Below are 10,328 nucleotides of genomic sequence, written 5' to 3'. Positions count from 1 at the left end.
AAAAAAAAAAAAAAAAAAAAAAAAAGGAAGAAAAAGACATAGATACTTATTCTGTCTAGCCCCAAAGAAAGCCAGGATAATGACTGTGGAATGAGAAAGAGAGTTAGATGGGGCCACGGAGGTCATCTAAGTTCACAGGAGGCTCCACCTTACAGATGAGGAACTTGAGACAAGCATTACATTAGTTTCCTATTGTTACCGTAACAAATTATCACAAACTTGGTTTCCTAAAACAATACAAATGTATTCTTGTGTATTTCTGGGAGTCAGAAGCCTGAAATGAGTCTGAGGAGCTAAAACCAACATGTCAGCAGGCCTGGTTCCTTCTGGAGGCTCCAGGGATTAATGCATTCCTTGCCTCTTCCAGCTTCTACAAGATGCCAGCACTCCTTGGCTGCCCCCCGCTTCACCCCAGTCTCTGCTTCCCTGGTCACATCACCTTCTTCTCTCTGATTCTGATCCTCCTGCCTCCCTCTTATAAGGACCTGTGTGATCACTTCGAGCCCGCTGAATACTCCAGGATAATCTCCCTTAGCTCAAGATCCTTCATTTAATCACATCAGCAAAATGCCTTTCACCACGTGAGGTAACATTCGCAGGTTCCAGAGATTAGGAGATGGATATCTCTGGGGCCATTATCCAGGCTACAGCATGGGGTAAATAGATCTGCTTAAGTTGACACCATGAGGAAGAAGCCAGGATGGATGGTAGATACACGGCTGCTCCTGTGTAGCTCCCATCTGGGTGTCTGCTGAGGATTGTCGTTCAAGATTATGTAAAATTGAATCCAGCCCCCATCCCAGGTTCTGTGAGAGGTTAAACGAGTTCTGTTTAACTTCTGATGGGCTAGCTCCTCCATCGTATCTTCTCAAGGTCATCTCTCCCCACACTCTCTGAGTTCCTGCCGCCACTGAATTCCTAATCCTACGTGCATTTGAACTCCTACAGCCATTCTCTTCTCTTGGTTCCTTGTCTTCTCCCATTCTGTGCTGATCCAGTTCTGGGACTCAGCCCCTTTCCTTGATTTACCTGAAACCACTCAAAGAGGCAATTACTGTCACTCATGCATATGTTCATTCATTCATTCATTCATTCAGGGTTGTCCAGAGGGACTGAGTCCCAGTTACCCTTAGAAGTAACTGACTTGCTAACACACCACATATTTATTTCTATCCCTTCTCTTTCTCACTTTCATACCCCACTATCAGCATTTCTCAGGATTACTTCCCAAATGAATTACTTGCACGCAAATTCTCACAGTATGGTCTGCAACTGGAGCAACTCAAACCAAGGCAGTAGGCAAAAGCAGTCCATTAGAATAAGCAACATCAACAAGGAGACAATCTCCAAAAAGAACCTGTGATCATGCACTTGTACTTCCAGGAAATGGGTAGGACCCCACGCGCCTTTTGTCAGCGATATCCTTACATGTGAAAATAGAAGGTTCTGGAGGGATGCTTTTTTTTCCATTCTCACCAAAAAATGCCTCCTACACCCATCACTCCCTAAAGTCTTTTAATGGGAAAGTGTTTTGTTTTGTTTTTATAGATTACTGTGGTTTAAATTTATTTATTTTACTTATTTATTTTTGGCTGCATTGGGTCTTCATTGCTGTGCGCGGGCTTTTCTCTAGTTGCGGCAAGCGGGGGCTACTCTTAGTTGCGGTTCACAGGCTTTTCATTGCGGTGGCTTCTCTTGTTGCGGAGCACAGGCTCTAGGCGCACAGGCTTCAGTAGTTGTGGTGCGCAGGCTCAGTAGTTGTGGCTCATGGGCTCAGTAGTTGTGGTGCACGGGCTTAGGTGCTCCACAGCATATGGGATCTTCCCGGATCAGGGCTCAAACCCGTGTCCCCTGAATTAGCAGGCAGATTCTTAACACTACGCCACCAGGGAAGCCCGAAATAGTATTTTTTTTATTACCCAAATATATATCTAGCTTCCAAAATCTCCCAGAGTATGCAGTATCTCATTTCACACGAAGCCATAGTTAAGGGATATTCGATCCCCTCTTGAGAAGAGACTTTAATGCAGGGAGGGGTGTGGACACATGAGATGCAGTCAGGTGAAGTAGAGAAAGTAGAGGAAGAGGAAGCCAGTGTGCACTTCCCCTCATTCCCCAGAACCAGCACTGGAGTGGCTCACATCTGCACGAACTGTGATCAGAACTCCCAGCCCCACCCTGAGTAGATTCGTAAATTTTCCCTGGAGGAGTAAACATAGTAAGGAAAACCACAGTAGGACAGAGAGTCCCATGAGGACACCCTGCTCTGCGGGGGTTAAGCAAAGGCCAAAAATATCTCTAGGACTTGCCTTTTAACAACTTCTTTTCCCAACTTCAGCTCCAGATCTTCACCTGCTGAAAAGACCTGGGGGCAGGCTTCCCTGGTGGTGCAGCGTTAAGAATCCGCCTGCCAATGCAGGGGACACGGGTTCGAGCCCTGGTCTGGGAAGATCCCACATGGGGCGGAATAGCTAAGTCCGTGCGCCACCACTACTGAGCCTGTGCTCTAGAGCCCGCGAGCCACAACTACTGAGCCCGAGTGCCACAACTACTGAAGCCCGCACGCCCAGAGCATGTGCTCCTCAACAAGAGAAGCTACTGCAATGAGAAGCCTGCGCACCTCAACCAAGAGTCACCATAAATAAAAAGACCTGGGGGAGATGTCTCTGAGGAGGGACTTCTAGCTGAATGGGATCCTCTAGACCTAGTTACATCTTCTGAGCTCCTTCCCAGCTGATTTGCATCCTGGTCATTCACTACGCAGGTGCAAGGGCTGGTAATTCCAGCTTTTCCAGGGAATAAAGGGAACAGGACCCAGAGTCAGGAGAAGTGATTTCTGGTGCTAATTCTCACCTTCTGATGACAGAGCTGCTGATACGCCCTTGGAGAATCTAGCCTGTCCCCTGGGACCCTTCCTCCTGTAAGTGACATCTAGCTGTGCTCAGTGCTGACCAGAACATTTTCAAGCGCAACAGACAGAACTCGATGAAAGGCCTACCCTGGGTTGTATAAGCGGGAAGGACAGGATGCCTCGGCGTGACAGATCCAGGACTGCATGCATGTTGTCAGGACCACTGTTTTCTCTCTCGCCACCTCTTAGTGATGCTGCTCCCTGGGTGCTGGCTTAGTGTCCATGACCTCAGAAGGGCTTTTTCCACATAGCAGGGAGGATGGCCACTCACAGCCCCAGGTTCAAATCCTTCCAGCATCTCAGAGGCAGGAGGCTGTCTTTTTCCTTGGTTTCTACAGAACAGTCCCAGTAAAGGCTCTGATTGGCCTGGCTTGGTCATGTGCTTACTTCTGACCCAGTCTCTGCACCCAGCTGCGTCGTGTGCCCACATGTGGCTGAAGTCGGGCCAGGTGGCGGGGCACAAGGTGTGTTATCAGCAGAAGGGGCACAAGGAAAATCATGTTAAGCAGCCCAAATCCATGGCTACCTCGGCCCCCAGCTTGCCTGCGTGGGTCGGATAGCCATGGTCCCTGGTGGATGATGGGGGACAAGGATGAAACAGAAGCCAGGGAAAGGATGAAAGTAAGAAAGAGTGAACCCAGAGGGTGAAGAGCCCGTAAAGGTGGAAATACTCCTCTTATCCTTGGGAAGCAGTAGTTTCAAACAGGAGAAACCTCACCTCCCTGGGCAGGGAGTCCAGAGTCACATCACACCTCCAGAAGCAACTCGGAGTGCCTTCCGTGGGGAGAGCACCTCCACGAGCTCACGCTGCAAAAATACAGATGGTAGCTGTGGACTCACAGAGCTTGTCCGAGGTTCTATAGAAGCGAGGCCTGAGATGGGGGTTCTTGGTAGGAGTGTTCTCGGGAGAAGAGGAATGAGGGAAGCCCGAGAGGACAGAGGAAAAAGCCAAGAAAGATGTGGTGCAGCTGAGTTCTAACCTCAGCCTGATCCCGCAGGGAGCTCTATAGCACTAATGGCGCCAGAGTTGTCTGGCCTTGAGACAAGGGACTAGGCTTTTGCACCCTGTATCTGTCAGTCATTGGCTGGGGGTCATTTCCACAGGGAAGGCAGTCATTTCTAGGCAGCCCAGGGCTCTGAAGGAGGAAACAGCTGAGAGCCGTGAGCTGCCGGCACTCACAGCTGCTGGGGGAAGTGTGGCCAATTAAAGGGCATTGGGTGGGCCCCCTAGAGGGCTGCTGTAAGGTAATGTATTTCAAGTGCCCATCAAAATGCTGGGAGTTATCACCATCATTTTATCTCTGTTGTACAAAAGTAATAGTAAACATTACATAACGCGTGGTTCTCTGCCAGATGCTGCGCTCAATAATGTAAGCATGCGTAGGCAGTAGGAGTCTAGACAGACATAGGTTCACATCCTGTTCCAGCACTGCCGTGGACTAGTTTTGTGATTTGGGGTGCATCATTTAACCCCTTTGAGCCTGAAAGGATTCCTGAACCCAATTCCAACGTGTGTGCGTGTGTGTGTGTGTGTGTGTGTGTGTGTGTGTGTGTGTGTGGAGGCCTCCCACACCAACAAACTCAATTTTGACACTATCTACCAGGAGATAGAATCGGATTCCACAGGTAAAGGGTTCAGTCCCACAAGACTGCCCTTCACCTCAGATGCCAGTCGTAAGACAAGATTGTTACCTGCGCTTCTGACCGACTGGCTCTAAATCAGAGGTCCCCATGACCCCCTCCTTGGGTTTGATTAATTTGCTAGAAGAGCTCACAGAACTCGGGAAAACCCATTTACTCACTAGATTGTCAATTTCTTACAAAGGATATCAAAGGATACGAATCAACAGCCAGATGAAGAGATACATGGGGTGAGGGCCCCAACAAGGAGCTTCTGTTCTTGGGAAGCTTGGAGCCTGGCTCAGTGGCACGTGGAAGTGTCTGGTTCACCAACGTAGCTCTCCAAAATCCCTCCTTTTTTGGTTTTTATGGAGGCTTCATTACATAGGCATGATTGATTAACTCATTGGCCACTGGGGATTGAATCAACCTCCAGCCTCTCTCCCTTCCCTGGAAATCAGGGAGTGGGACTGAAAATTCCAACCCTCTATTCCTGTTTGGTTGCCCTGGCAACCAGCCCCCATCCTTACTTAGATGCTTTACAGAAGTCACCTCATTAACATAAACCCAGCTATGGTGCAAAGGGCTTGTTATGGGTAACAGGACACCCATTTCACCTTCCTGGCTCCAAAGCAGTTTTGGGGTTCTTTTGTTTTGCTTTGTTTTTGTTTCGTTTTGTTTCAGGAATTAAGGAGAAGAAACCAAATATTGTAACAAAAGTTGCTCCCATTGCTCTTACTGTTCAGGAAATTTCAAGGGTTTTGGGAGCTGTGGATGAAGACCAAATATATCTGAGAAATATACTCTGATCCTCTGAAGGACCTAACTATGTATATTTCTTATAAATCACAATATTGCAAAGCCTCAGAGTCTAATCCATAAAATGGGCTAATAACCAGAGCTACCTCTTGGGGCTGTTGCAAGGGTGATGCGAGATCATCCCTGAGGTGCTTCTGATGCATTGCTTGGAGCAGAGGAAGCTCTCAAGTAATTCTTAGTTATTTTTAGCCTCTGAGGCCAGACTGTCTAAAAGACCAGAGTTTTAGCTCACAGACACGTGGAGGTCACTGACTTATTTCACAAAAGACGGGAGTAAGAATTTGCATTATGTACAAGATTAATCCAAGGGTGATTAAGGGATCAAATCTGTTTTCAAAAAGACCATGTGAAAGCACAGCCTGAGCCTGTCTGGGGATGGAAAGTGCGGGCCTTGGTAGCGGCTCCTCTGGTCCACACAGGTCACTGCTCGGAACCAAGGGGACTCAACCTTAAGCTTCCACGAAGGCTTGTCAGCCTGAGGTCACTACCTCTCACTTGGTGGATCAGCTTTTCCTGCCTGTAACCGAAAAGGATGTATGTCCTGGTACAGATTAGCTCAGGCTCTGCCGTCAGACAAACCCGGGGTGTGCCCTTGCTCTGCACCCTAACAGCTGTGTGGCTATGAACACGGCCTCGCTAAGTTTCATTTCCTTCTCAGTTAATAGAGGAAAATAATATCTGCATCTAGGGTTACGGTAGAGAATTAAATGATATCTGTAAACACTTAAATCAGTGCCTGCTCCCAAAGAGCAGCTATTATTGTTGTTATGGATGTTCATTTGTTCAACTAATATTTACGGACCCCCTATTATGTGTCAGCACTGTTCTTGGTAGTGGGAAGATTTTGGCAGGAAAAAACATGACGTTTCTGCTCTTAGGGAGCTTCCAGTGAGAAGAGACAGTTAACAAATAACCAAGAAAAACCCCAGGCTGTGGGATGAATGGGAGATGGGGATTGACATATATACACTATCGATACTAAATAGTATCAATGTATAAAATAGATAACTAATGAGTATAAAACAGATAACTAATGAGAACCTATTGCGCGGCACAGGGAACTCTACTCAATGCTCTGTGGTGACCTAAATGGGAAGGAAATCCAAAAAAGAGGGGAATATATGTATACGTACAGCAGATTCACTTTGCTGTACAGCAGAAACTAACACAACATTGTAAAGCAACTATACTCCAATAAAAGTTAATTAAAAAAAAGAAAAACCCCAGAGTGGTTAAGTGTTATGCAGGGAATTAAAATAGGATATGTGATAGCACTGAGCCAGATTCTTTAGTCTAGACTCTACGTTAGAAAGGCCTCTCTGAGGAAGTGAGGTTCAGGCTGAGATCTGAGAAACAGGATGGCACCAATGAGGCAATGATGTGGGGAAAGGAGATTCCAGGCCCAGAAAGCAGCTAGTGCAAAGGCCCAGAGATGAAAACGAGTTGTGTGTGATTAGAGCAAGGTCAGAATGTTTGAGGGACGCACAAAACTCAGGTAGCTGTAGCATAGCGAGAGAGGGTGGTGGACAGGTGAGAGGTGAGTTTGGGACAGTAGACAGAAGGGACCATTTAGGATTTTTCTAAGTCAGGTGAGGAGGTTGGGTCTTAATCTAAGTGGTATAGAAAGCAACAGGATTTTAAGCCAAAAAGAGACATAATTTGAAATAAGCTTTTAAAAGTTCACCTGGATAATTTCATCCAGTATTTAAAGAAGTAATAATACATCCTATATATATTTCAGAAAACTGAGGATTCAGGAACACTCCCTAGTTCATTAGATGAGGCTGGTATTATCCTAACAACAAAGCCAGACAGACATCATAAGAAAACTAAAGACATGAATATCGATACAAAAATTCTTAACAAAATATTAGCAATCTGAATCCAGCAACATGTCTTTAGTGACTTTTCCTCTGATACTCCAGCTGCAGCCTTCCAGACCTCCCTCTTCCAGCTTCACCCAAGGTCTAATTCCAATATTAGGCCTATTAAATCTCGAATACATGTAAAAAATGCATTTGAAAAAATGCAACACCATTCCTGATAAAAGCTCTCAACGAAATAGGAAAAGAAGGGAACTTCCTCGGTCTGAAAAGGGGTATCTGTGAAAAAACTACAGCTAACTTCATACTTAATATGAAACACTGATTGGTTTACCCCTGAGATCAGGAACAAGGCGAAGATGCCCCCTCTCATCAGGCCTATTCAATATTGTACTAGAGGTTCTAGTCAATGCAATAAGGCAACAAAAAGAGATAAAACACATCCAAATTGGAAAAAACGAAGTAAAAAACTGTCTTTATTTACAAATTACATGAAAATCCTAAGGAACCTATCAAAAAACAAACATACAAGCAAACAAACCCAAACTACTATGACTAATAAATTCAATGACTGACAATCCAATTTTTAAATGAGCAAGGGATTTGAATAGACATTTCACCAAAAACGACTTCCAAATTGCTATGAAGCACATGAAAAATGCTTAACATCACGAGGAATTAGAGAAACGCAAATTAAAACGAAAATGAGATACTACACACCTACTAGAAGTATCAAAAAGACTGACGATACCAAATGTTGGCAAAGATATAGAGCCACTGGAACCCTCAAATATTGCTGGTGGGAACATAAAATAGTACAGACACTTGAGAAAATATTTTGGTAGTTTCATAAAAAGTATATCATGCACTTACCACACAACCGAGTAATTCCACTCCTAGACATCTACCCAAGGTCACAACTTCGTTAACTTTTAATTCAAGAAAGTGTCTGAAAAATAAGGACTGCGGTTATTAATCAATCCTACTAAGAAGCATTGTTCCTATGGATTGATTTGGAAACTATAATACGAGAGACAAATTTACTAACCCTTCCCCCAACCATGACTTAAATCAACTATAGTCCAATAGAAAATAAAAATGTTTTAAATAAATAAGTAAATAAATAAAGTAAATGGAGGGCTACAGGCATTGTTTTTAAAGTGTTAGAATGCTTGACTTTGGTTATTGGTTCCTATAAACTTGCCCAGCAGCCCTCTTTAATGTCATGAGTACAGGTGTCCTGTTCCCATTCATAGTTCTTCAGCCATGGGAACACCAAGATGAAAAGTCCAGCATTCAAAAAAAAAAAGGGACTTCTCGGGGCTTCCCTGGTGGCGCAGTGGTTGAGAGTCCGCCTGCCGATGCAGGGGACATGGGTTCATGCCCCGGTCCGGGAAGATCCCACATGCCGCGGAGCGGCTGGGCCCGTGAGCCATGGCTGCTGAGCCTGCGCGTCCGGAATGAGAGGCCCGCGTACCAAAAAAAAAAAAAAAGGGACTTCTCTGGTGGTCTAGTGGTTAAGACTCCAAGCGTCCACTTCAGGGGGGCATGGGTTCAATCCCCGGTCGGGGAACTAAGATCGCACATGCTGCGCGATGCGGCCAAAAAAAATCCAGCATTCTCCATGAGCTCTGTTCTTTTTCACTTGAATTCTGTTTGCCCAGAGTGGAGAGCACCACTCCCGAGGCGGGGTGTGGCTTTGGAGGAGAAAGACTAACCAGGGCTGTTGTCTGCGGTTGCCCGTGCCATGCCCTCTCACTGGGGAACATTTTGAAGTGATCTAACCACAAGTCTTAGATGACCCACAGAAACTATCTAGATTCAGTAAATTCACAAGCATTCCCCCTAACCCTCTAAATTAGTCTTCCTCCTTTTTCTCTCTGGCTATGCCTCCTTCTTCTTAAGACCATTGATAGAAGATTTGTGAAGCCTGAGTTTGAATCCTCGTACGCTAGCTAATGAGCTATGTGGCCTTATTCTAGTTCTGGGACTCAACGAGCTTATTTGTAAAGGAAGAATGGAACAAAGTGAGTGGTTCTTAACCCTGGCTACATGTTAAAAGCACTGGAGGAGTGTTTAAAAATTGCTAATGTCCTGGCCAGACCCCCAGACAATTTAGAAATTACCCATTATTCTTTATGGTATAAATAATTCAAAATCTGTAAAACAAAGAATGTAAAGACAAGAAAGTTTGAAAGTTTCAAACTGCCTTCTTCCAGGAATTCCCTGGCGGTTCAGTGGTTAAGACTCTGCACTTTCATTGCCGAGAGCTGGCTGGGGAACTAAGATCCCACAAGCCACGTGGCATGGCCAAATAAATAAATAAAAACCAAATCGTCTTCTTCCCATTTTAGCCACAGTAATTCTAAGCCCCCCTGTGATGTTTCCCATCTTAGCACCCAGCACCATCTAAAAACCCTGGAGCATCCTCAACTCTGCTCTTTCATGCCTAAGGCATCAGCAAATCCCATTGGCAAGATCTTCAAAATAGAGCCCTAGTCTGACCTTTTCTTACCACTCTTTTTTAAGCCACATTTATCTCTTTCTTGGGTCTGGCTTCAACATCTGTTTGCTCTGTGACCCATAAAAGGAGGCGGCTGGCCTAGCTAACCTCTGAGGTCCCTGCTAGACCCAAGAGTCTAGATAGTCTAACCCACAGGAGGGAGTGGACGCTGAGTAAGCAACTCACTATGCGCCAGGTGCTCTCCTTTTGCTATTCATTTCATCCTCATACCAACCCAGTGAGGCAGGTATCCTTATCCCCGCTTCGGAGAGACGAGGCACCTGAGACTCAGATGCTTCTGGCTGCCAAGCCAGGGCCCCCACCACTTGCTTCCTTGTTAACCGAGCCTGATTTTTGTCAGGGGTGGCAATGAGTCCAGCTCCTAGTGAGTCAGCAAGTCAAGATCTAGTTAAAGCCAGTTTTGGTGACCGTGCTCTCTGCTTTACTTGTAGTTGGTACACAGGCAGGCATGAGAGATACAAGGGGAAGGCAGTTGGGGGGTCCTGGGAAAGTATTTTCTCCCTCATGAGAGAAAAAGGAGCAGAAGAGAAAGCCCTTTATGCCTCGTTCCTGCTGTTTCCGGCTTTGGATGTTATCAGGAGAGGAGGAAAAGCTGGAGGCTCTGTCAGTCTATGGCAGTTGTGAGGTGGGG

Source organism: Lagenorhynchus albirostris, chromosome 6, assembly GCF_949774975.1.
Source record: "Lagenorhynchus albirostris chromosome 6, mLagAlb1.1, whole genome shotgun sequence".
Taxonomy (NCBI): Eukaryota; Metazoa; Chordata; class Mammalia; order Artiodactyla; family Delphinidae; genus Lagenorhynchus; species Lagenorhynchus albirostris.
Note: the sequence above shows the minus strand (reverse complement) of the source record.